Source organism: Lithobates pipiens, unplaced genomic scaffold (assembly GCF_037356315.1).
Source record: "Lithobates pipiens isolate NorthernLeopardFrog02 unplaced genomic scaffold, aLitPip1_a1.2 Scaffold_18, whole genome shotgun sequence".
In the NCBI taxonomy this organism is placed as follows: domain Eukaryota; kingdom Metazoa; phylum Chordata; class Amphibia; order Anura; family Ranidae; genus Lithobates; species Lithobates pipiens.
In genome coordinates, this window is record NW_027507758.1 from 573063993 (window position 1) to 573084796 (window position 20804).

Consider the following 20804-nt stretch of genomic DNA (forward strand, 5'->3'; position numbering starts at 1 on the left):
AACTGCAAGGGTCAATGGGCTATTTATGTCTAGAGGAACAATAAAAGAAGAGTTATTTATCTGATCCTCCTCCCCGCAGCTGGACTGGGCCTTGCAGCATCTGCACCCCAACGCTCCAAAGGTTATTGTTGGCATCAAGACCAGAGCAGGGTCCATAGTCCTGCATTGGATGTCAGGACGCAAAAGAACAGTCCATTGGGGATAGTATGGGGGAGGAGAGTAAGTAAAATCAGGTAAGTAAAATGGTTTCTCCTCTTCTCCTAGGCAAAACTAGTGATTAACCATTGGAGAGAGGCTACAGTTGGGCTTTAAGAGGAGAAGGAGAGACAAGTGAGATATGACATTAGAATGAAGCTGGGGGGGGGGGGTTGAGTGAAGAGAGGGAAAGATGTAGGGGGGCAGAGTGGAGAGAGGGAAAGATGGGGGGGCAGAGTGGAGAGAAGGGGAAAGATGGGGGTCAGATTTGGAAGAGGGAAAGATTGGGGGGCAGTGTGAAGAGAGGGTAATATGGGGGGGCAGAGTAGAAAGCGGGGAAAGATGGGGGTCAGATTTGGAAGAGGGAAAGATGGGGGCAGAGTGGAGAGAGGGAAAGATGGGGGGCAAAGTGGAGAGAGGGAAAGATGGGGGGCAGTGTAGAGAGAGGAAAGAGGTAAAGATTGGGGGGGCAGATTTGGAAGAGGGAAAGATTGGGGGGGCAGAGTGGAGAGAGGGAAAGATGGGGGGGCAGATTTGGAAGAGGGAAAGATTGGGGGTGGGGCAGAGTGGAGAGAAGGAAAGATTGGGGGTGGGGCAGAGTGGAGAGAGGGAAAGATGGATGGAAGGGGTAGATGGGTAGTTTATATTATAAGAAGAATGGGTGGGGTGAGGGGTGTTCTGAGTAAAAAAAAACTGTTTCTCTTGTTACTTGTGGTGGGGGAGGGGGATGTCATGAACTTACAACAAGCGGATTACAGACACTATAATATTTATTATAATGAGATCTTCCCGAATTTCTCCTTTACAACTCTCATATATCCTCCCTATCCATCCGCTTCCTCTGAGCCGATCCGTGTCAAATATAGCGAAATAAATACAGAAATCCATAAATCATCGGCCTGCTTTTACTTCCCCCCAGATGACCCCTTAGGGTTAGTGTAGGATTGGGGTATAGCGGACACTCTGATAGTCACTGATGTTCTATGGCAGAAATTCCCACACTGCCCCCTATAGTGCTGGGAACATACTGAATCACTTTCTCTGATCTCATCTACCCAGAGGCACTAGGAAAGGCCTGCTGAATGTGGATTATAAATAAAGTATTTGTAGTGGTGACCGGTGACTGAGCGCCTTCTCCACATCTTTCACTCAGAAAGATGCGCAGTAGGGTCCCGAAAAACCCGCCTCTTAGTATGCATGTGTCGGATTCCCAGGCGACGCATGCACAGTAGCGACCCGAAAACCCGCCTCCTAGTACACATGCACCGGATTCCCGGGTGACGCATGTGCAGTAGCGGCCCAAAGAAACCCGCCTCCCAATACGCATGCATCGGATTCCCGGGAGACACATGCGCAGTAGCGGCTCGAAAAAACCCACCTCCTAGTACGCATGCGTCAGATTCCCGAGCGACGCATTCGCAGCAGTGTCCCGAAAAACCTGTCTTCTAGTACGCATGCGTCAGATTCCCGGGTGCGATGCGCAGTAGCGTCCCGAAAAATCCGTCTCCTAGTACTCATGCGTCGGATTCCCGGGCGACGCATGCGCAGTAGCGTCCCGAAAAACCCGCCACTTAGCACGCATGCGGCAGATTCCCGGGCGACGTATGCGCAGTAGCGTCCCGAAAAACCTTGAGCAGTGGTAGGGTTGGAGAGCACATGGGTGGGGGCAAAATGCAGGGGTGGAGAGCACGGAGGGTAGAGAGCAGTGGGGGGGCTGGAGAGCACCAGGGGGCAGAAAGGACAGGGGTGGGGAGAATAGGGGGCTGGAGAGCACTGAGGTGGGGGCTGGAGAGTGATGGGGAGAGCTAAAGAGCACTTGGGGGGGAAAGAACAGGGGGGAGAGCACGGGGGAGCACTGGGGAGAGTGGAGAGCACTGGGGGGGAGAACGGTGGGGGAGAACTGGGGGGAGTGGAGGGCACTGGGGGGGAGAACAGGGTGGGAGAGCACTGGAGGGGAGAACAGGGGGGGAGAGCACTGGGGGGAGTGGAGGGCACTGGGGGGAGAACAGGGGGGGAGCACTGGGGAGGAGAACGGGGGGAGAGCACGGAGGGGAGAGGACTGGGGGGAGTGAAGAGCACTGGGAGGGAACAGGGGGGGAGAGCACTGGGGGGGGGACAGGGGGGAAGAGCACTGGGGGGGCAGGGGGGAGAGCACTGGGGGGGAACAGGGGGGAGAGCACTGGGGGGGACAGGGGGGAGAGCACTGGGGGGAATAGGGGGGAGAGCACTGGGGGGGGAGAGCACTGGGATGGTGGCTGGAGAAGGATGGGGTGAGCTGGAGAGCAGGGGGGGCAGCAAGAAAAGGGGAGGAGAAAACTGTGGGGGGGGGCAGGAGATTGTGGTGGTGGAGGAGAGCACGGGGGCAGGAGAGTGTGGTGCGGTGAAGAGTACTGGGGGAGCAGAAAAACAGGGGTGGAGAGCACGGGGGCTGGAGAGTACTGGGGGGGTACAAAGAGCAGGGGGGAGTGGAGAGCACCAGTGGGGGCCAGAAAGAACAGGGGTGGAAAGCACTGGGGACTGGAGAGCACTATGGGGGTGGAGAGCATTGGTAGGGTTGTAGAGCACATGGGTGGGGGCAGAATGCAGGGGGAGTGGAGGGCACTGGGGGGGCGAACAGGGGGGAGAGCATTGGAGGGAGTAGAGAGCACTGGGGGAGAACAGGGGGGAGCACTGGGGAGGAGAACGGGGGGAGAGCACTGAGGGGAGAGGACTGGGGGGAGTGAAAAGCACTGGGAGGGAACAGGGGGGGAGAGCACTGGGGGGGACAGGGGGGAAGAGCACTGGGGGGGAACAGGGTGAGAGCACTGTGGGGGAGCACTGGGGGGAGTGAAGAGCACTGGGAGGGAAAAGGGGGGGAGAGCACTGGGGGGAACAGGGGGGAAGAGCAACTGGGGGGGAACAGGGAGGAGAGCACTTGGGGGGAACAGGGAGGAGAGCACTGGGGGGGACAGGGGGGAGAGCACTGGGGGGGAACAGGGGGGAGAGCACTGGGGGGGGCACAGGGGGGAGAGCACTGGTGGGGGAGAGCACTGGGATGGTGGCTGGAGAAGGATGGGGAGAGCTGGAGAGCAGGGGGGGCAGCAAGAACAGGGAAGGTAAAAACTGTGGGGGTGGCAGGAGATTGTGGTGGTGGAGGAGAGCACAGGGGGGCAGGAGAGTGTGGTGCAGTGAAGAGCACTGGGGGAGCAGAAAAACAGGGGTGGAGGGCACGGGGGCTGGAGAGTACTGGGGGGTACAAAGAGCAGGGGGGAGTGGAGAGCACCAGTGGGGGCCAGAAAGAACAGGGGTGGAAAGCACTGGGGACTGGAGAGCACTATGGGGGGTGGAGAGCACTGGTAGGGTTGGAGAGCACATGGGTGGGGGCAGAATGCAGGGGGAGTGGAGAGTACAGGGGTGAGGAGTGGAGAGTGCTGGGGGGAGCCAAAAAGAACAGGGGTGGAGAGCACTGGGGGGGGGGGGGGCTGGAGAGCACCAGGGGGCAGAAAGAACAGGGGTGGGGAGAATGGGGGGCTGGAGAGCACTGTGGTGGGGGCTGGAGAGTGATGGGGAGAGCTGAGGAGCACTGGGGGGGGGAAAGCACTGGGGGGAATGGAAAGAACGGGGAGGGAGAAAGAATAGGGGGGAGAGCACGGGGGGAAAACAGGGGGGGAGAGCACTGGGGGGGAGAACAGGGGGGAGGAGAACAGGGGGGGAGAGCACTGGGGAGGAGAACGGGGGGGAGAGCACGGAGGAGAGAGGACTGGGGGGAGCGGAGAGCACTGTGGGGGGGGAGAACGGGGGGAGCACTGGGGGGAGTGGAGAGCACTGGGGGGGAACAGGGGGGGAGCACTGGGGGGTGGGACAGGGGGGGAGCACTGGGATGGTGGCTAGAGAAGGATGGGGAGAGCTGGAGAGCAGGGGGGCAGCAAGAACAGGGGAGGAGAAAATTGTGAGGGGGGCAGGAGAGTGTGGTAGAGGAGGAGGGGGGGGCAGGGAGCACAAGGTGAACTGGGGACAGTAAAATAAGTTGGATAGGAAAATCTGCAGGGGGCCCCCTGCAGCCCCCCCCCCCTCGATCCACTGTGGCACACAGGGCGGGCTGTACCTGCAGCATCTCCTTCTCTTGATCACCGCGCTGGATGGCTCTGTGTTCGGCGGCCGCTCTGAAACACGGCCCCGTCCCCCCAGACCGGCTCGTGTGATAGGGGGAACGTTGATTTTCTTTACTATCACACAAGCTGGTCTGAGGGGGCGGGACTGTGTTACAGAGCGGCCTCCGAACACAGATCCATAGGAGAGGGCGGAGGATGCAGCCAAAAAAAAAATGAAAAGAAAAAGTGAAAAAAAATGCAGCATGGCGGTGGCTACGGCAGACACCTTGGGGATTCCAGGGGGGTGGCACTTGACCCCCCTTGCCCCCTGCTGCGGACGCCCATGATGCTGATTAAAAAAACCTACCACAAAATAAAAAATAAAAATAAAAAATTGGGTAGATGTGACGAATTAAAATATTGTATTGCTGAAATGAGTAAAAAGAATAAATAAATACGTTTAGGAGAAGTGTGTGTGAATATGAGCATAAAAACAACTTCATTCTTGCAGCATTATAAAGAACAAGAGAATGCGCTGCATGAAAGAATTTTTAACATTGCAGCGTGACGAATGTGCTATATCGATTACGAGCGGGAGTTTTACCTGAGCGAACACTTCCGTCTCAGAATTTTATTGTGAGCATGCGTGGCATCTTGTCCGTCGGACTAGGCTATACACGATCGGAACTGAGGTGATCGGATCATGTTGTCTGAAAATTTTATAGCCCAGCTGTAAAACTTGGTCCATCGGAATATCCGATGGATATAAGCAGTCCGATGGAGCCCACACACTGTCAGATTATCCAACAACACGGTCCTATTGGACATTGTCCACTGAAATGTCCAACCGTGTGTACAAGGTCTAAGAAGATTGCCAGGACCCTGAAACTGAGCTGCCGCACAGTGGCCAAGACCATACAGCGGTTTAACAGAAAGGGTTCCACTCAGAACAGACCTCACCATGGTCGACAAACGTTGAGTGCACGTGCTCAGCGTCATATCCAGAGGTTGTCTTTGGGAAATAGACTTATGAGTGCTGCCAGCATTGCTGTAGAGGTTGAATGGGTGGGGGGGGTTGTCAGCCTGTCAGTGCTCAGACCATACGCCACACGCTGCATCAAATTGATCTGCATTGCTGTCATCCCAGAAGGAAGCCTCTTCTAAAGATGATGCACAAGAAAGCCTGCAAACAGGTTGCTGAAGACAAGCAGACTAAGGCCGCGTACACACGGGCGGACTGTTGGCTCAACTTTGTCCGCTGAACAGTGTTTCAGCGGACAGTCCGCTCGTGTGTGGGGCTTCAGCGGACAGTTTCAGCGGACAGTTTGACGAACAAAGTTTTTCGGAAATTCCGAAAAACTGTCCGCTAAAACTTTGTTTGAGCGAACAGTCCGCCCGTGTGTAGGCTACTTTCGAAATGAGCAAACTGTTCCCGCTCGGAGGGAAGTCCGCTCATTTCGAGCGCGTGTGCAGGTAGGCGGGGCCCGCGACGGAGACGTCGCGGGCTCCGCCACCTGGAATGGACTTAAAGGGGAACCCCAACGCCGAAAAAAAATCGGCGTGGGGGTCCCCCCAAAGTCCACAACAGACCCTTGTCCGAGCACGCTACCCGGCCGGCCAGGAAAGGGGGGCGAGCGAGCGCGCCCCCCCTCCTGAGCCGTACCAGGCCGCGTGCCCTCAACATGGGGGGTGCCTTGGGGAAGGGGGGGGCCACGCGGCCCCCCCACCCCAAAGCACCTTGCCCCCATGTTGATGAGGACAAGGGCCTCTTCCCGACAACCCTGGCCGTTGGTTGTCGGGGTCTGCGGGCGGGGGGCTTATCGGAATCCGGGAGCCCCCTTTAATAAGGGGGCCCCCGGATACCGGCCCCCCACCCTATGTGAATGAGTATGGGGTACAATGTACCCCTACCCATTCACCTGTAAAATAAAAGTACCCAAAAAAAAACACAACACACGAGATAAAATATTTTATTGCACAGCTCCGGGGGTCTTCCGTCTTCGGGGGTCTTCTCGCCGGACTCCTCCGCTATCTTCTTGTAGCTCTTTTGCTAGCGGAGGAGTCCGGCTTTCTTCCTCCCCGCCGCCGGCCTCTTCTCCCGACTTCGGGGGTCTTGTCCCCCTCTTCGGTTCTTCTGCCGGGCCACCGCGCCTTCTTATAGCTCTTTTGCAGGCGGTGGCCCGGTCTTCTGTCGCCGCTGTCGCCGCCGCCTTCCGTTCTTGTTCTTCTTCTTGTTCTTCTTGTTCTTCTCTAGGAGATGTTGACACGTCGCTCTCTCCGGCCGGAATGCCAGAGCCGCGCTGAGCGGCCACTTATATAGTGACAATGGGGCGGTGTCACATGGTATATGTCACATGGGTTGGTCACATGGTGACCCCGCCCCCTTACGATGTCATAGTCCCCATGTGACATCAACCCATGTGACCAACCCATGTGACATATACCATGTGACACCGCCCCATTGTCACTATATAAGTGGCCGCACAGCGCGGCTCTGGCATTCCGGCCGGAGAGAGCGACGTGTCAACATCTCCTGGAGAAGAACAAGAAGAACAAGAACGGAAGGCGGCGGCGACAGCGGCGACAGCGGCGACAGAAGACCGGGCCACCGCCTGCAAAAGAGCTATAAGAAGGCGCGGTGGCCCGGCAGAAGAACCGAAGAGGGGGACAAGACCCCCGAAGTCGGGAAAAGAGGCCGGCGGCGGGGAGGAAGAAAGCCGGACTCCTCCGCTAGCAAAAGAGCTACAAGAAGATAGCGGAGGAGTCCGGCGAGAAGACCCCCGAAGACGGAAGACCCCCGGAGCTGTGCAATAAAATATTTTATCTCGTGTGTTGTGTTTTTTTTTGGGTACTTTTATTTTACAGGTGAATGGGTAGGGGTACATTGTACCCCATACTCATTCACATAGGGTGGGGGGCCGGTATCCGGGGGCCCCCTTATTAAAGGGGGCTCCCGGATTCCGATAAGCCCCCCGCCCGCAGACCCCGACAACCAACGGCCAGGGTTGTCGGGAAGAGGCCCTTGTCCTCATCAACATGGGGGCAAGGTGCTTTGGGGTGGGGGGGCCGCGCGGCCCCCCCTTCCCCAAGGCACCCCCCATGTTGAGGGCACGCGGCCTGGTACGGCTCAGGAGGGGGGGCGCGCTCGCTCGCCCCCCTTTCCTGGCCGGCCGGGTAGCGTGCTCGGACAAGGGTCTGTTGTGGACTTTGGGGGGACCCCCACGTCGATTTTTTTTGGCTTTGGGGTTCCCCTTTAAGTCCATTCCAGGCGGCGGAGCCCGCGACGTCTCCGTCGCGGGCCCCGCCTACCTGCACACGCGCTCGAAATGAGCGGACTGTTGCCTCGTGTGTGGGCGAGTCCGCTCATTTCAAAAGTTGCGCGGACTGAGTACGACGAACAAAGTTTGCCGTATTTGTCCGCTCAAAAAGTGCCGTGTGTGGGCGTGTTCGTTCATTCAAAAGTTTGAGCGGACTGTTTGACGAACTTAGTTTCGGCAGACAGTCCCCGCGTGTGTACGCCGCCTAAGGACAGAACCATGTCCTGTGGTCTGATGAGACCATGATAAACTACCATTCAGCAATGCAAAAAAAAAAAAAAAAAACAAGGAGGCAGCAGTAGCACCTCATGAATGCCTGTCAGCTGCTGCTATACCACACGTTGAAAAACAATCCACCACAGATCACTTTTTAGAGGGCAGTAAGCATTACCACAAATGTGAAAGAAACTTGAAACACATCATTAATTTCACACTCACCACCAACCAGGTCACCCCCAGCCACTTCCCATGTTATCCACCTCCCTTCAACTTATATCACAGGTGACTATTTCCCAACCTGCAGATGACAGTCCCTACTCCAAAAGATATCACTCCCAGTTACTCCCCCCATCCGCTGATTGATATCCCTCCATGATCACCTCGCACCCCCCTACTGACAGACCTCTCTCCCCAGCCTATCCCAACATACCCTCTCACCTGCTGACGGGTGGATGAGGGAAACACTCCTGCAGTGTTATTGTGTTCTGCCAGTGGGGAGCCATCCCTACCCACAGAATACAAAGATCAGTGTTGCTAACTATAGCTGGCAGCACTGATTGTTTTGGGAAAAACCTGACAGGCTGGTTGTACTTAAGTCAATTAATAGATTGACTTGTGTACAACCAGCTAGCCCATACATAGATCGACTATGGGGCTGGTCTCTGCCTAATTGGCTTAATTTCAATCCATGTATGGCCCGCTTAACCACTACCCAGTCCCTAAACACCCTTCAACAAACCTTTTCTTTTTCTTCCCAGATTCCTTCATCCACCTCACCTGTACATAGTGCCCGCTGTCATACCCTCCACACTCCTCTTTTTTACATACTACTCACTATCATACCCTCCGCTCTGCTCTCCTATACATAGTGCCGGCTGTCATACACTTCTCTCCTGTACATACTGCCCACTGTCATACTCTTCTCTCCTATACATAGTGCCCACTGTCATACCCTCCACACTCCTGTCCTATACATAGTGCCCACTGTCATACCCTCCACACCTCTCTTCTATACATAGTGCCCACTGTCATACCCTCCACACTTCTCTCCTGTACATAGTGCCTGCTGTTATAACCTCCACTTTCCTCTCCTGTACATACTGCTCCCTATCATACCCTCCAAACTTCTCTCCTATACATAGTGCCTGCTGCCATACAGTTCTCTCCTGTACATACTGCCCACTGTCATACCTTCCGCACTCCTCTCCTGTACATACTGCCAGCTGTCTTTCTCTCCACACTCCTCTCCTGTACATACTGCCCCCATATTACCTTCCACACTTCTCTCCTGTACATACTGCTCCTTTCATATCTTTCACACTCCTCTCCTGTACATATTGCCCCATCATACCCTCCACGCTCCTCTCCTGTACATACTGCCCACTGTCCTACACTCCTCTCCTGTACATAGTGCCCACTGCCATACCCTCCACTCTCCTCTCCTCTCCTGTACATAGTGCCCACTGCCATACCCTTCACACTCCTCTCCTGTACATAGTGCCCACTGCCATACCCTCCACATTCCTCCATACATCATCCACACTCCACCCCTATGTCTCTTACCCACAGTTCTTTAACCACTTGCTTACTGGGCACTTAAACCCCACTCTTGTCCGGACCAATTTTCAGCTTTCAGTGCTGATGCACTTTGAATGACAATTGCGCGGTCATACAACACTGTACCCCACCTCTGCGGTTTTTATTCTTTGTTAAAAACATTGAAAAAGACCAAATTTAAATTTTATTTTTTTATTTTTATAATTTGTTATAACATTTTGCAAACTGGTAAGTTTCCTCCTTCATTGATGTACGCTGATGAGGCTGCACTGATGGGCACCGATAGGTGACAGTGATTGACACTGATGACTGGCAGTGATGGGCACTGATTGGTGGCAATAATGGGCACTGGTTGGTTACACTGATAGGCAGCACTGCTAGGTGGTCATTGATAGGTGGCATTTGTGGGCATTGATAGGTGGCACTCATGGGCATTGATAGGTGGCACTGTGGGTACTGGCAGGGGGTACTGGTGGGCACAGATGAAGCAGAATTGCCTCTTCCTCTTTGGGACTGATGTCCCTTGCACATAAGCTGGTGATCAGCTTTTGTTTCTCCTCACGCTGTCAGCGTGAGGAGAAAAAAAAACAATTGCCAAGCTTTTGTTTACATCATGTGATCAGCTGTCATTGGCTGACAGCTGGTCACGTTGTAGGGGGCCGGGACTGGCCCCTTACTCGGATCTGTGATCACCCGAGTCTCAGTGACTCGGTGATCACCGCACGCTCCCTGCAGGGCTCGCACAGGGAGCATGCAATGGGGAGGCCATCATATGACGGCCTCCCGGGAATTCAGGTCAGCGCCGTGGCCGTTAGACATGGGCCCCGTCAATAAATTTGTTTCGTTCTGTTCCGTTTCGATACGTAATAAAATTTATCCGTACTTCGTATTTCGTGTCCGAAATTCCGTTCTGTTTCGTACGAAATACGAATTGTTGTTCGTTCGTTCTTTACCGTCGACCTCTAGAGAGCACTGACATTAGCAGCGTGACATACAGCAATGACACCTGCACCGTGATAGAGTGATCTGACACCAGCACCGTGATAGAGAGCACTGACATCAGCAGCGTGACATAAAGCACTGACACCAGCACAGTGATATACAGCACTGACACCAGCACCGTGATATACAGCACTGACACCTGCACCATAAGCAGCCCCAGGAGGAAGTCAGCATAGCACAGGGATGGTGGGAGCCCCTCATAATAAGCAGCCCCAGGAGGAAGTCAGCTCAGCACAGGGATAGTGAACTTTACAAACCTACAGGTCATATTTGCAGCCACAAAATAATTACTAGCTGTGCACACATAGTCCCACCACATGGCCAATGACATAACACATGTATGAGGTGAATCTGGGATCGACAACTACAAGCATTCTTTTTTTATATGTGAAATTCTGAAAATTCAGGAATCTTGAGACAATGGAGGCGAGGGAAGGTGAGGGTAGGCAAAGAAGAGGGTGCAGGAGATGATCACCAGCACCAGCACCATGATATAGAGCACTGACACCTGCACCCATGGGCGTCCGCAGCAGGGGGCAAGGGGGGTCAAGTGCCCCCCCCTGGAATCCCCAAGGTGTCTCCCGTAGCCGCCGCCATGCTACATTTTTTTTTCACTTTTTTTTTCTTTTGTTTTTTGGCTGCATCCTATGGATCAGAGCGCTGGATGGCTCTGTGTTCGGAGGCCGCTCTGTAACACAGTCCCGCCCCCTCAGACCAGCTTGTGTGATAGTAAAGAGAATCAACGTTCCCCCTATCAAACGAGCCGGTCTGGGGGGGCGGGCCGTGTTTCAGAGCAGCCGCCAAACACAGAGCCATCCAGCGCGGTGATCAAGAGAAGGAGATGCTGCAGGTACAGCCCGCCCTGTGTGCCACAGTGGATCGAGGGGGGGGGGGGGGGGGGGGCTGCAGGGGGCCCCCTGCAGATTTTCCTATCCAACTTATTTTACTGTCCCCAGTTCACCTTGTGCTCCCTGCCCCCCCCTCCTCCACCACCACACTCTCCTGCCCCCTCACAATTTTCTCCTCCCCTGTTCTTGCTGGCCCCCCTGCTCTCCAGCTCTCCCCATCCTTCTCTAGCCACCATCCCAGTGCTCCCCCCCTGTTCCACCCCCCAGTGCTCCCCCCTGTCCCACCCCCCAGTGCTCCCCCCGTTCTCCCCCCCCACAGTGCTCTCCCCTCCGTGCTCTCCCCCCAGTCCTCTCCCCTCCGTGCTCTCCCCCCAGTCCTCTCCCCTCCGTGCTCTCCCCCCGTTCTCCTCCCCAGTGCTCTCCCCCCCTGTTCTCCTCCCCCCTGTTCTCCCCCCCAGTGCTCTCCCCCCCTGTTTTCCCCCCGTGCTCTCCCCCCTGTTCTTTCTCCCTCCCCGTTCTTTCCATTCCCCCCAGTGCTCTTCAGCTCTCCCCATCAATCTCCAGCCCCCACCCCAGTGCTCTCCAGCCCGCTATTCTCCCCACCCCTGTTCTTTCTGCCCTCCCCCCCAGTGCTCTCCACCCCTTTTCTTTTTGTCTCCCCCCAGCACTCTCCACTCCCCACCCCTGTACTCTCCACTCCCCCTGCATTCTGCCCCCACCCATGTGCTCTCCAACCCTACCAGTGCTCTCCACCCCCCATAGTGCTCTCCAGTCCCCAGTGCTTTCCACCCCTGTTCTTTCTGGCCCCCACTGGTGCTCTCCACTCCCCCCTGCTCTTTGTACCCCCCAGTAATGTCCAGCCCCCATGCTCTCCACCCCTGTTTTTCTGCTCCCCCAGTGCTCTTCACCGCACCACACTCTCCTGCCCCCCGTGCTCTCCTCCACCACCACAATCTCCTGCCCCCCCCACAGTTTTCTCCCCCCCTGTTCTTGCTGCCCCCCCTGCTCTCCAGCTCTCCCCATCCTTCTCCAGCCACCATCCCAGTGCTCTCCCCCCACCAGTGCTCTCCCCCCTGTCCCCCCCCCCAGTGCCCTCTCCCCTGTTCCCCCCCAGTGCTCTCCCCCTTGTTACCCCCCCAGTGCTCTTCCCCCCTGTTCCCCCCCAGTGCTCTCCCCCCTGTTCCCTCCCAGTGCTCTTCACTCCCCCCAGTGCTCCCCCCACAGTACTCTCCCCCCTGTTCCCCCCCAGTGCTCTTCCCCTCTGTTCCCCCCCCAGTGCTCCCCCCCCCTGTTCCCTCCCAGTGCTCTTCACTCCCCCCAGTCCTCTGCCCTCCGTGCTCTCCCCCCGTTCTCCTCCCCAGTGCCCCCCCCTGTTCTCCCCCAGTGCTCTCCACTCCCTCCAGTGCTCTCCGCCCTGTTCGCCCCCCCAGTGCCCTCCACTCCCCCTGCATTCTGCCCCCACCCATGTGCTCTCCAACCCTACCAATGCTCTCCACCTCCCATAGTGCTCTCCAGTCCCCAGTGCTTTCCACCCCTGTTCTTTCTGGCCCCCACTGGTGCTCTCCAATCCCCCCTGCTCTTTGTACCCCCCCAGTACTCTCCAGCCCCCGTGCTCTCCACCCCTGTTTTTCTGCTCCCCCAGTGCTCTTCACCGCACCACACTCTGCTGCCCCCCATGCTCTCCTCCACCACCACAATCTCCTGCCCCCACCCACAATTTTCTCCTTCCCTGTTCTTGCTGCCCCCCCCTGCTCTCCAGCTCTCCCCATCCTTCTCCAGCCACCATCCCAGTGCTCTCCCCCCCAGTGCTCTCCCCCCTATTCCCCCCCAGTGCTCTCCCCCCTGTCCCCCCCAGTGCTCTCCCCCCTGTTCCCCCCAGTGCTCTCCCCCCTGCTCCCCCCAGTGCTCTTCCCCCCTGTTCCCCCCCTAGTGCTCTTCCTCCCCGTTCCCTCCCAGTGCTCTTCACTCCCCCCAGTGCTCCCCCCCACAGTGCTCCCCCCCCTGTTCCCCCCAGTGCTCTTCCCCCCTGTTCCCCCCCAGTGCTCTCCCCCCTGTTCCCTCCCAGTGCTCTTCACTCCCCCCAGTCCTCTCCCCTCCGTGCTCTCCCCCCCCGTTCTCCTCCCCAGTGCTCCCCCCCTGTTCTCCCCCCAGTGCCCTCCACTCCCCCCAGTGCTCTCCCCCCTGTTCTCCCCCCCCCAGTGCTCTCCCACCCTGTTCTCCCCCCCAGTGCCCTCCACTCCCCCAGTTCTCCCCCCCTGTTCTCCCCCCCCAGTGCTCTCCACTCTCCCCAGTGCTCCCCCCGTGCTCTCCCCCCAGTTCTTTCCACCCCAAGTGCTCTTCAGCTCTCCCCATCACTCTCCAGCCCCCACCCCAGTGCTCTCCAGCCCCCCATTCTCCCCATCCCTGTCCTTTCTGCCCCCTGGTGCTCTCCAGCCCCCCCCCCTGCTCTCTACCCTCCGTGCTCTCCACCCCTGCATTTTGCCCCCACCCATGTGCTCTCCAATAGTGATGGCCGAACGGTTCGCCCGGCGGTCGTTTCGCGGCGAATTTCCGACATTCGCGGTCCGCACGTTCGAACGCCTTTTTCCGTCGTTCGCCGCGGCGGACTTACGTGTTTAATGTATACAAGAGCTTTAACCTTTGGTGACACGTTTATCATGTGATACAGGACAGCCAATTGAGACATGACAGCACATGGACACTTGTACATTCCCCCTAACCTATAAATACACCCGATCCGGTGGCCATTTTACATTCTTTCTTCTGTTAAGATAGGGACAGGTTCCTGTGTGGAGTAGGGAGAGATAAACCACTAGCTATTTGGTACACAAAAGTTCTTTTCAGGACTGGTATAGGTGTTAGGTGTTGATAGGTTTGCTGTGCTGCTGATTCTTGCAGCAGCCTGAGTGTCTTTTGTTAGTTTAGAGAAAGGGAAAGGACGGTGTATGCTACAGGGACAGCCAGATTAGTCTTTCATCATCATCATCATCATCATCATCATTAGCTGTTACTATCAAGGTCCACAAAAGAGCTGTTCCAGTAACCACTAATCGTTCTCTTTTTTTGCCAATTTGTATAGGGACAGGAAGGAAGCAGTGTTGTCAGGCAGTGAGGGTAATTTTAAAGACTTGCTGTTATTATTAGTTCCACAAAGGTTCTTTTCAGGACTGGTATCAGTGGTACAGTAATAGGCTTGTACATGTATAATATTCTTTCTTCCAAATATAGAAAGGATATTATACTTGACTGCTGCCCTTCTGCTGCAGTCTGCTAAACATTCACAACTCACTTGTTCCACAAAAGTTCTTATAAGGACTGGTAACTTGGTATAGGGTGCTACGGTACATAGGCTTGAGTGCGGTACAGTCTGCTGTTCTGTAAGGACCGCTATCGGTCCACAATAGATAGGGTTGACGTGCACCACTGCTGACCGCTGCCCTATACTGCAGCAGTCCTTCAGCGGTATAGGGACTGACGTACAGTCTGCTAATCACTAACACACAACCTGCTTGTTCCACAAAAGTTCTTATAAGGACTGGTAACTTGGTATAGGGTGCTACGGTACATAGGCTTGAGTGCGGTACAGTCTGCTGTTCTGTAAGGACCGCTATCGGTCCACAATAGATAGGGTTGACGTGCACCACTGCTGACCGCTGCCCTATACTGCAGCAGTCCTTCAGCGGTATAGGGACTGACGTACAGTCTGCTAAACACTAATACACAACCTGCTTGGTCCACAAAAGTTCTTATAAGGACTGGTAACTTGGTATAGGGTGCTACGGTACATAGGCTTGAGTGCGGTACAGTCTGCTGTTCTGTAAGGACCGCTATCGGTCCACAATAGATAGGGTTGACGTGCACCACTGCTGACCGCTGCCCTATACTGCAGCAGTCCTTCAGCGGTATAGGGACTGACGTACAGTCTGCTAAACACTAATACACAACCTGCTTGGTCCACAAAAGTTCTTATAAGGACTAGTAACTTGGTATAGGGTGCTACGGTACATAGGCTTGAGTGCGGTACAGTCTGCTGTTCTGTAAGGACCGCTATCGGTCCACAATAGATAGGGTTGACGTGCACCACTGCTGACCGCTCACCTATACTGCAGCAGTCCTTCAGCGGTATAGGGACTGACGTACAGTCTGCTAATCACTAACACACAACCTGCTTGTTCCACAAAAGTTCTTATAAGGACTGGTAACTTGGTATAGGGTGCTACGGTACATAGGCTTGAGTGCGGTACAGTCTGCTGTTCTGTAAGGACCGCTATCGGTCCACAATAGATAGGGTTGACGTGCACCACTGCTGACCGCTGCCCTATACTGCAGCAGTCCTTCAGCGGTATAGGGACTGACGTACAGTCTGCTAAACACTAATACACAACCTGCTTGGTCCACAAAAGTTCTTATAAGGACTGGTAACTTGGTATAGGGTGCTACGGTACATAGGCTTGAGTGCGGTACAGTCTGCTGTTCTGTAAGGACCGCTATCGGTCCACAATAGATAGGGTTGACGTGCACCACTGCTGACCGCTGCCCTATACTGCAGCAGTCCTTCAGCGGTATAGGGACTGACGTACAGTCTGCTAAACACTAATACACAACCTGCTTGGTCCACAAAAGTTCTTATAAGGACTGGTAACTTGGTATAGGGTGCTACGGTACATAGGCTTGAGTGCGATACAGTCTGCTGTTCTGTAAGGACCGCTATCGGTCCACAATAGATAGGGTTGACGTGCACCACTGCTGACCGCTCACCTATACTGCAGCAGTCCTTCAGCGGTATAGGGACTGACGTACAGTCTGCTAAACACTAATACACAACCTGCTTGGTCCACAAAAGTTCTTATAAGGACTGGTAACTTGGTATAGGGTGCTACGGTACATAGGCTTGAGTGCGGTACAGTCTGCTGTTCTGTAAGGACCGCTATAGGTCCACAATAGATAGGGTTGACGTGCACCACTGCTGACCGCTCACCTATACTGCAGCAGTCCTTCAGCGGTATAGGGACTAAGAGTTTTGTCACAGGGTCATTTAAAAAATGACATGCAGAGGAAGAGGCAGGCCCTTCCGCAGGGGTGGTAGGGGTAGGGCAGGAGCAACAGGCTTGAGCCAAAGTGGGAAGTTGCAGAAGGTGCGTTCAATTACTTTAAAGGATGCACCAGACTTGGTTGAGTGGCTCGCTCAGCCTTACTCTTCTGCACCCTCCTCATCCTCTCGATCTGCACCCTCTTCTTCACTCTCTGCTATGTGCACCCCCAAAGACACTACCACCAACAACACGACCACCACCACCACCACCACATACCTTCCGCTTGAGTCACTGGAATTATATTCCGATCCATATCAAGAGGACATTTCTGATGCGCAGCCACTCTTGGTATTGGATCAGGAAGAGGAGGTAGCAACAAGCGCTACTCAGCAGTCTGACGCCAGTACCCAGATCAGCCCAAGGAGGAGGTTGGTCCCCGGTGTTGCTGCCTACTCCGAGATCTCTACTTATAGCGGTGGGGAAGGTGACGTTGATGATGACGTGTCTAGTGATGTCACGTGGGTGCCCACAAGAGAGGAAGAGGAGGGGAGTTCAGAGGGAGATATGGACCAGCAGATAGGGAGGAGAAGCAGCAATGACTTACATTGCACAGCAGGGACAAAGCAGACTGCAAATGTATCAGGAGCGAGTCATCGACCATGTACGGTCACATCTGGCGCTCCCAGGACACCGGCACATGGCTCCGCAGTGTGGGCTTTTTTTAACGTGTCCGCTGCTGACAATAGCGTTGCCATCTGCAATCTTTGCAGTCAACGCGTTAGTCGCGGTAAGCCCAATACTCACCTAGGGACGACCGCCTTAAGAAGGCACATGAGCAGCCATCACCGAGCCCAGTGGGAGCAACGGAACACACAAAGCCACACTGCAGGCTCTCACCGTCCAGCCTCGTCTTCTACTTCTCCTTCTCCTCTCTCCTCACAATTGTCCTCCACTCCACCTTCCATCACGCCAAGCTCACATTTTTCTGCAAAAAGGCAGGCTTCCGTGGGCCTAATGTTTGAGCGTAAAAAAATGATGATGCCGGATAACCCTCTTGCCCAACGGTTGGCGGCTGGCTTGTCAGAACTCATAGCCCGCCAACTACTGCCATATAAACTGGTGGACTCGGAGGCCTTTCGCAAATTTGTGGCCATTGGAACACCACAATGGAAGGTCCCAGGAAGGAAGTATTTCTCAGAGAAGGGCATCCCAGAGCTATATGGCCATGTTCAGCGGCAAGTGAATGTATCTCTGGCACACAGTGTCGGTGCCAAGATACATCTGACCACAGACACGTGGTCTAGCAAACACGGGCAGGGAAGGTATATCAGTTTTACTGCCCACTGGGTGAACCTTCTGACGGCCGTCAAGCATGTAACCCGTGGCACCCGTGTAGATTTGGTTTTACCGCCACGGATTGCATGCAGGCCTGACTCTTCTTCTCCTCCTCCTACTCCATCCTCCTCCCTCTCCTCCTCAGCTGCCTCCTCCTTTTCCGCTGCTAGCGTCTCTTCCACTGCACCGCCCAAGCTCCCCAGAACCTATTCCACATGCCAGGTGAGACGTTGCCATGCCGTGCTGCGTCTGTTGTGCCTGGAAGCAAAGAGCCACACTGGCCCGGCACTCCTTTCAGCTTTGCGTTCACAGGCAGATGAGTGGCTAACACCGCTCAATTTGACAGTTGGTAAAGTGGTGTGTGACAACGGTGCCAATCTGCTTAGCGCATTGAAACAGGGCAAAATCACGCACGTGCCGTGCATGGCACACGTCTTAAACTTGGTCGTGCAGCGATTCCTTGTCAAATACCCTGGGGTCCAGGACATCTTGCGGCAGGCAAGGAAAATCTCGGCCCATTTCAGAAGATCTTACACGGCCATGGCTCGCCTTGCTGACATTCAGCGGCGACACCATCTGCCGGTCAGACGTCTTATTTGCGATTGCCCGACGCGATGGAACTCAACCTTCTATATGCTTGATAGGCTGCTCCAGCAGAAACGTGCAGTTAACGTCTACCTGTATGAACTCTGCGAAAGAAACGGTTCTGGGGAGCTGGGTTTTTTTTCACCGCGCCAGTGGCTGCTCATGCGCGACACATGCAGACTTCTGCGGCCATTTGAGGAGATCACCAAACTGGTCAGTCGCAGCCATGGCGCCATCAGTGACATGGTACCTTATGCCTTCTTTCTGGAGCGTGCATTGCGTCGTGTCATTGATCAGGCTGTGGAGGAGCAGGAGCGGGAAGATGAGGAAGTCGCAATGCTGGATGAATTCCCAGGGGGGGCTACTCTATCTGAGACAAGTCAACAACAGGAGTCTGATGAGGAGTCAGAGGAGGATGGTGCCGGGGCGGATGAGCAGGAGCAAGAAGAGCATGCTTTAAACCTTTCTGGGATCCCTGTTGTGCGAGGATGGGGAGAGGAGAATGAAGAGGACGACATTATCCTGGATGATGAGCAGGAGCCAGGCCACCACACCGCTTCCACTTTAGTGCAAATGGGGGCCTTCATGCTCCAGTGTTTTAATAGGGACCCCCGTATAAAAAGCATGAGGGTCAAGGACCAGTACTGGGTGGCAACGTACTTAGACCCCCGGTACAAACACAAAATGGCGGAAATGTTACCGCCGTCGCAGAGGGCTGTCAGAATGCAGCACTTCCAGGCCTTGCTTCGAGAAATGCTGCATTCTGCTTTTGCGTGCGCTGGCAGAGGAGCAATTCCCACTCCCAGAGAAGGATTTGCGGGTACCAATCCAACAGCGCCTGCAAGAAGAGGCCGGTTTGAAGATGTGTTGGTGACTTCGGATATGAGGTCATTCTTTCAGCCGACCCATCGACAGGTGTCATCCGGATCCAGCATCAGGGAACGCCTAGACCGTCAGGTGTCCGACTACATTGGGTTAACGGCCGATGTGGACGCTCTGAGGAGTGATGAACCCCTAGACTACTGGGTGGGCAGGCTTGACCTCTGGCCAGAGCTTGCCCAATTTGCAATCGAACTGTTGGCTTGCCCCTCATCCAGTGTCCTGTCCGAAAGGACGTTCAGCGCAGCAGGGGGGATTGTGACCGATAAGCGTACTCGCCTAGCTCACCACAGTGTTAACTACCTCACATTTCTAAAAATGAATGAGGCATGGATCTCGGAGGAATTCAACACATGTGACCAGTAGACCATGTATATGTCTATAAACTATTTTTTTAATCAAGCACACAGACCTTCTTAATTCATTTGGCTCACTTCCTTGACCCAAAAAAGCACACCGTACTATATGCCCCTACCCTCCTCTTTGAAGAGGTTGAGCGGTGTCATATTTCTACTGGGGCTGCTTATGATATCCCTGTGCTGTGCTGACTTCCTCCTGGGGGTTCTTATTATGAAGGGATCACACTATCCCTGTGCTGTGCTGACTTCCTCCTGGGGGTTCTTATTATGAGGGGATCACACCATCCCTGTGCTGTGCTGACTTCCTCCTGGGGCTGCTTACGGTGCTGCTGTCAGTGCTGTATGTCACGGTGCTGCTGTCAGCGCTGTATGTCACGGTGCTGCTGTCAGCGCTGTATGTCACGGTGCTGCTGTCAGCGCTGTATGTCACGGTGCTGCTGTCAGCGCTGTATGTCACGGTGCTGCTGTCAGCGCTGTATGTCACGGTGCTGCTGTCAGCGCTGTATGTCACGGTGCTGCTGTCAGCGCTGTATGTCACGGTGCTGCTGTCAGCGCTGTATGTCACGGTGCTGCTGTCAGCGCTGTATGTCACGGTGCTGCTGTCAGCGCTGTATGTCACGGTGCTGCTGTCAGCGCTGTATGTCACGGTGCTGCTGTCAGTGCTCTGTATTACGGTGCTGCTGTCAGATGCCTCTATCACGGTGCATGTGTCATTCCGGTATGTCACGCTGCTGGTGATCATCTCCTGCACCCTCTTCTTTGCCTACCCTGGTCCCTGACCTTCCCTCTCCTCCATTGCCTTCATTAACTCCATAGTCCTGAATTGTTAGAACAATTTCCCAAATAAAATAAAAATGCTTGTAGTTATCGATCCCAAATTCACCTCATACATGTATTATGTCATTGTCCAGATGGTGGGACTACGTTTTACCCCCTAATAATTACCACGTGGCCGCAAATTCGACATGAAGGTTTGCAAAGTTCGCCTCCCATTGAAGTCAATGGGGCCCGCGGCGAACGGTCGGTTTCGCGAACGTTTGGGTCCGTTCGCATTTCGCGTTCGCGAAACGTCCCGTCGGAAGTTCGTCCATCACTACTCTCCAACCCTACCAGTGCTCTCCACCCCCATAGTGCTTTCCAGTCCCCTGTGCTTTCCACCCCTGTTCTTTCTGGCCCCACACTCTTAACCCCTCCAGCGCTCTCAGCCTACCGTGCTCTCTACCCCTGCTCTTTTTGGCCCCCCCAGTGCTCTCAAGTTCCCCCCCAGCGCTCTCTGCTCCCCACCCCTGTGATCTCCACTCCCCCTTGCTCTTTGCCCCCACCCATGTGTTCTCCAACCCCGCCAGTACTCTCTACTCTCTAGTACACTCTCCCTTCTCTCCAACTCCCACCCAGTGCTCTCCAC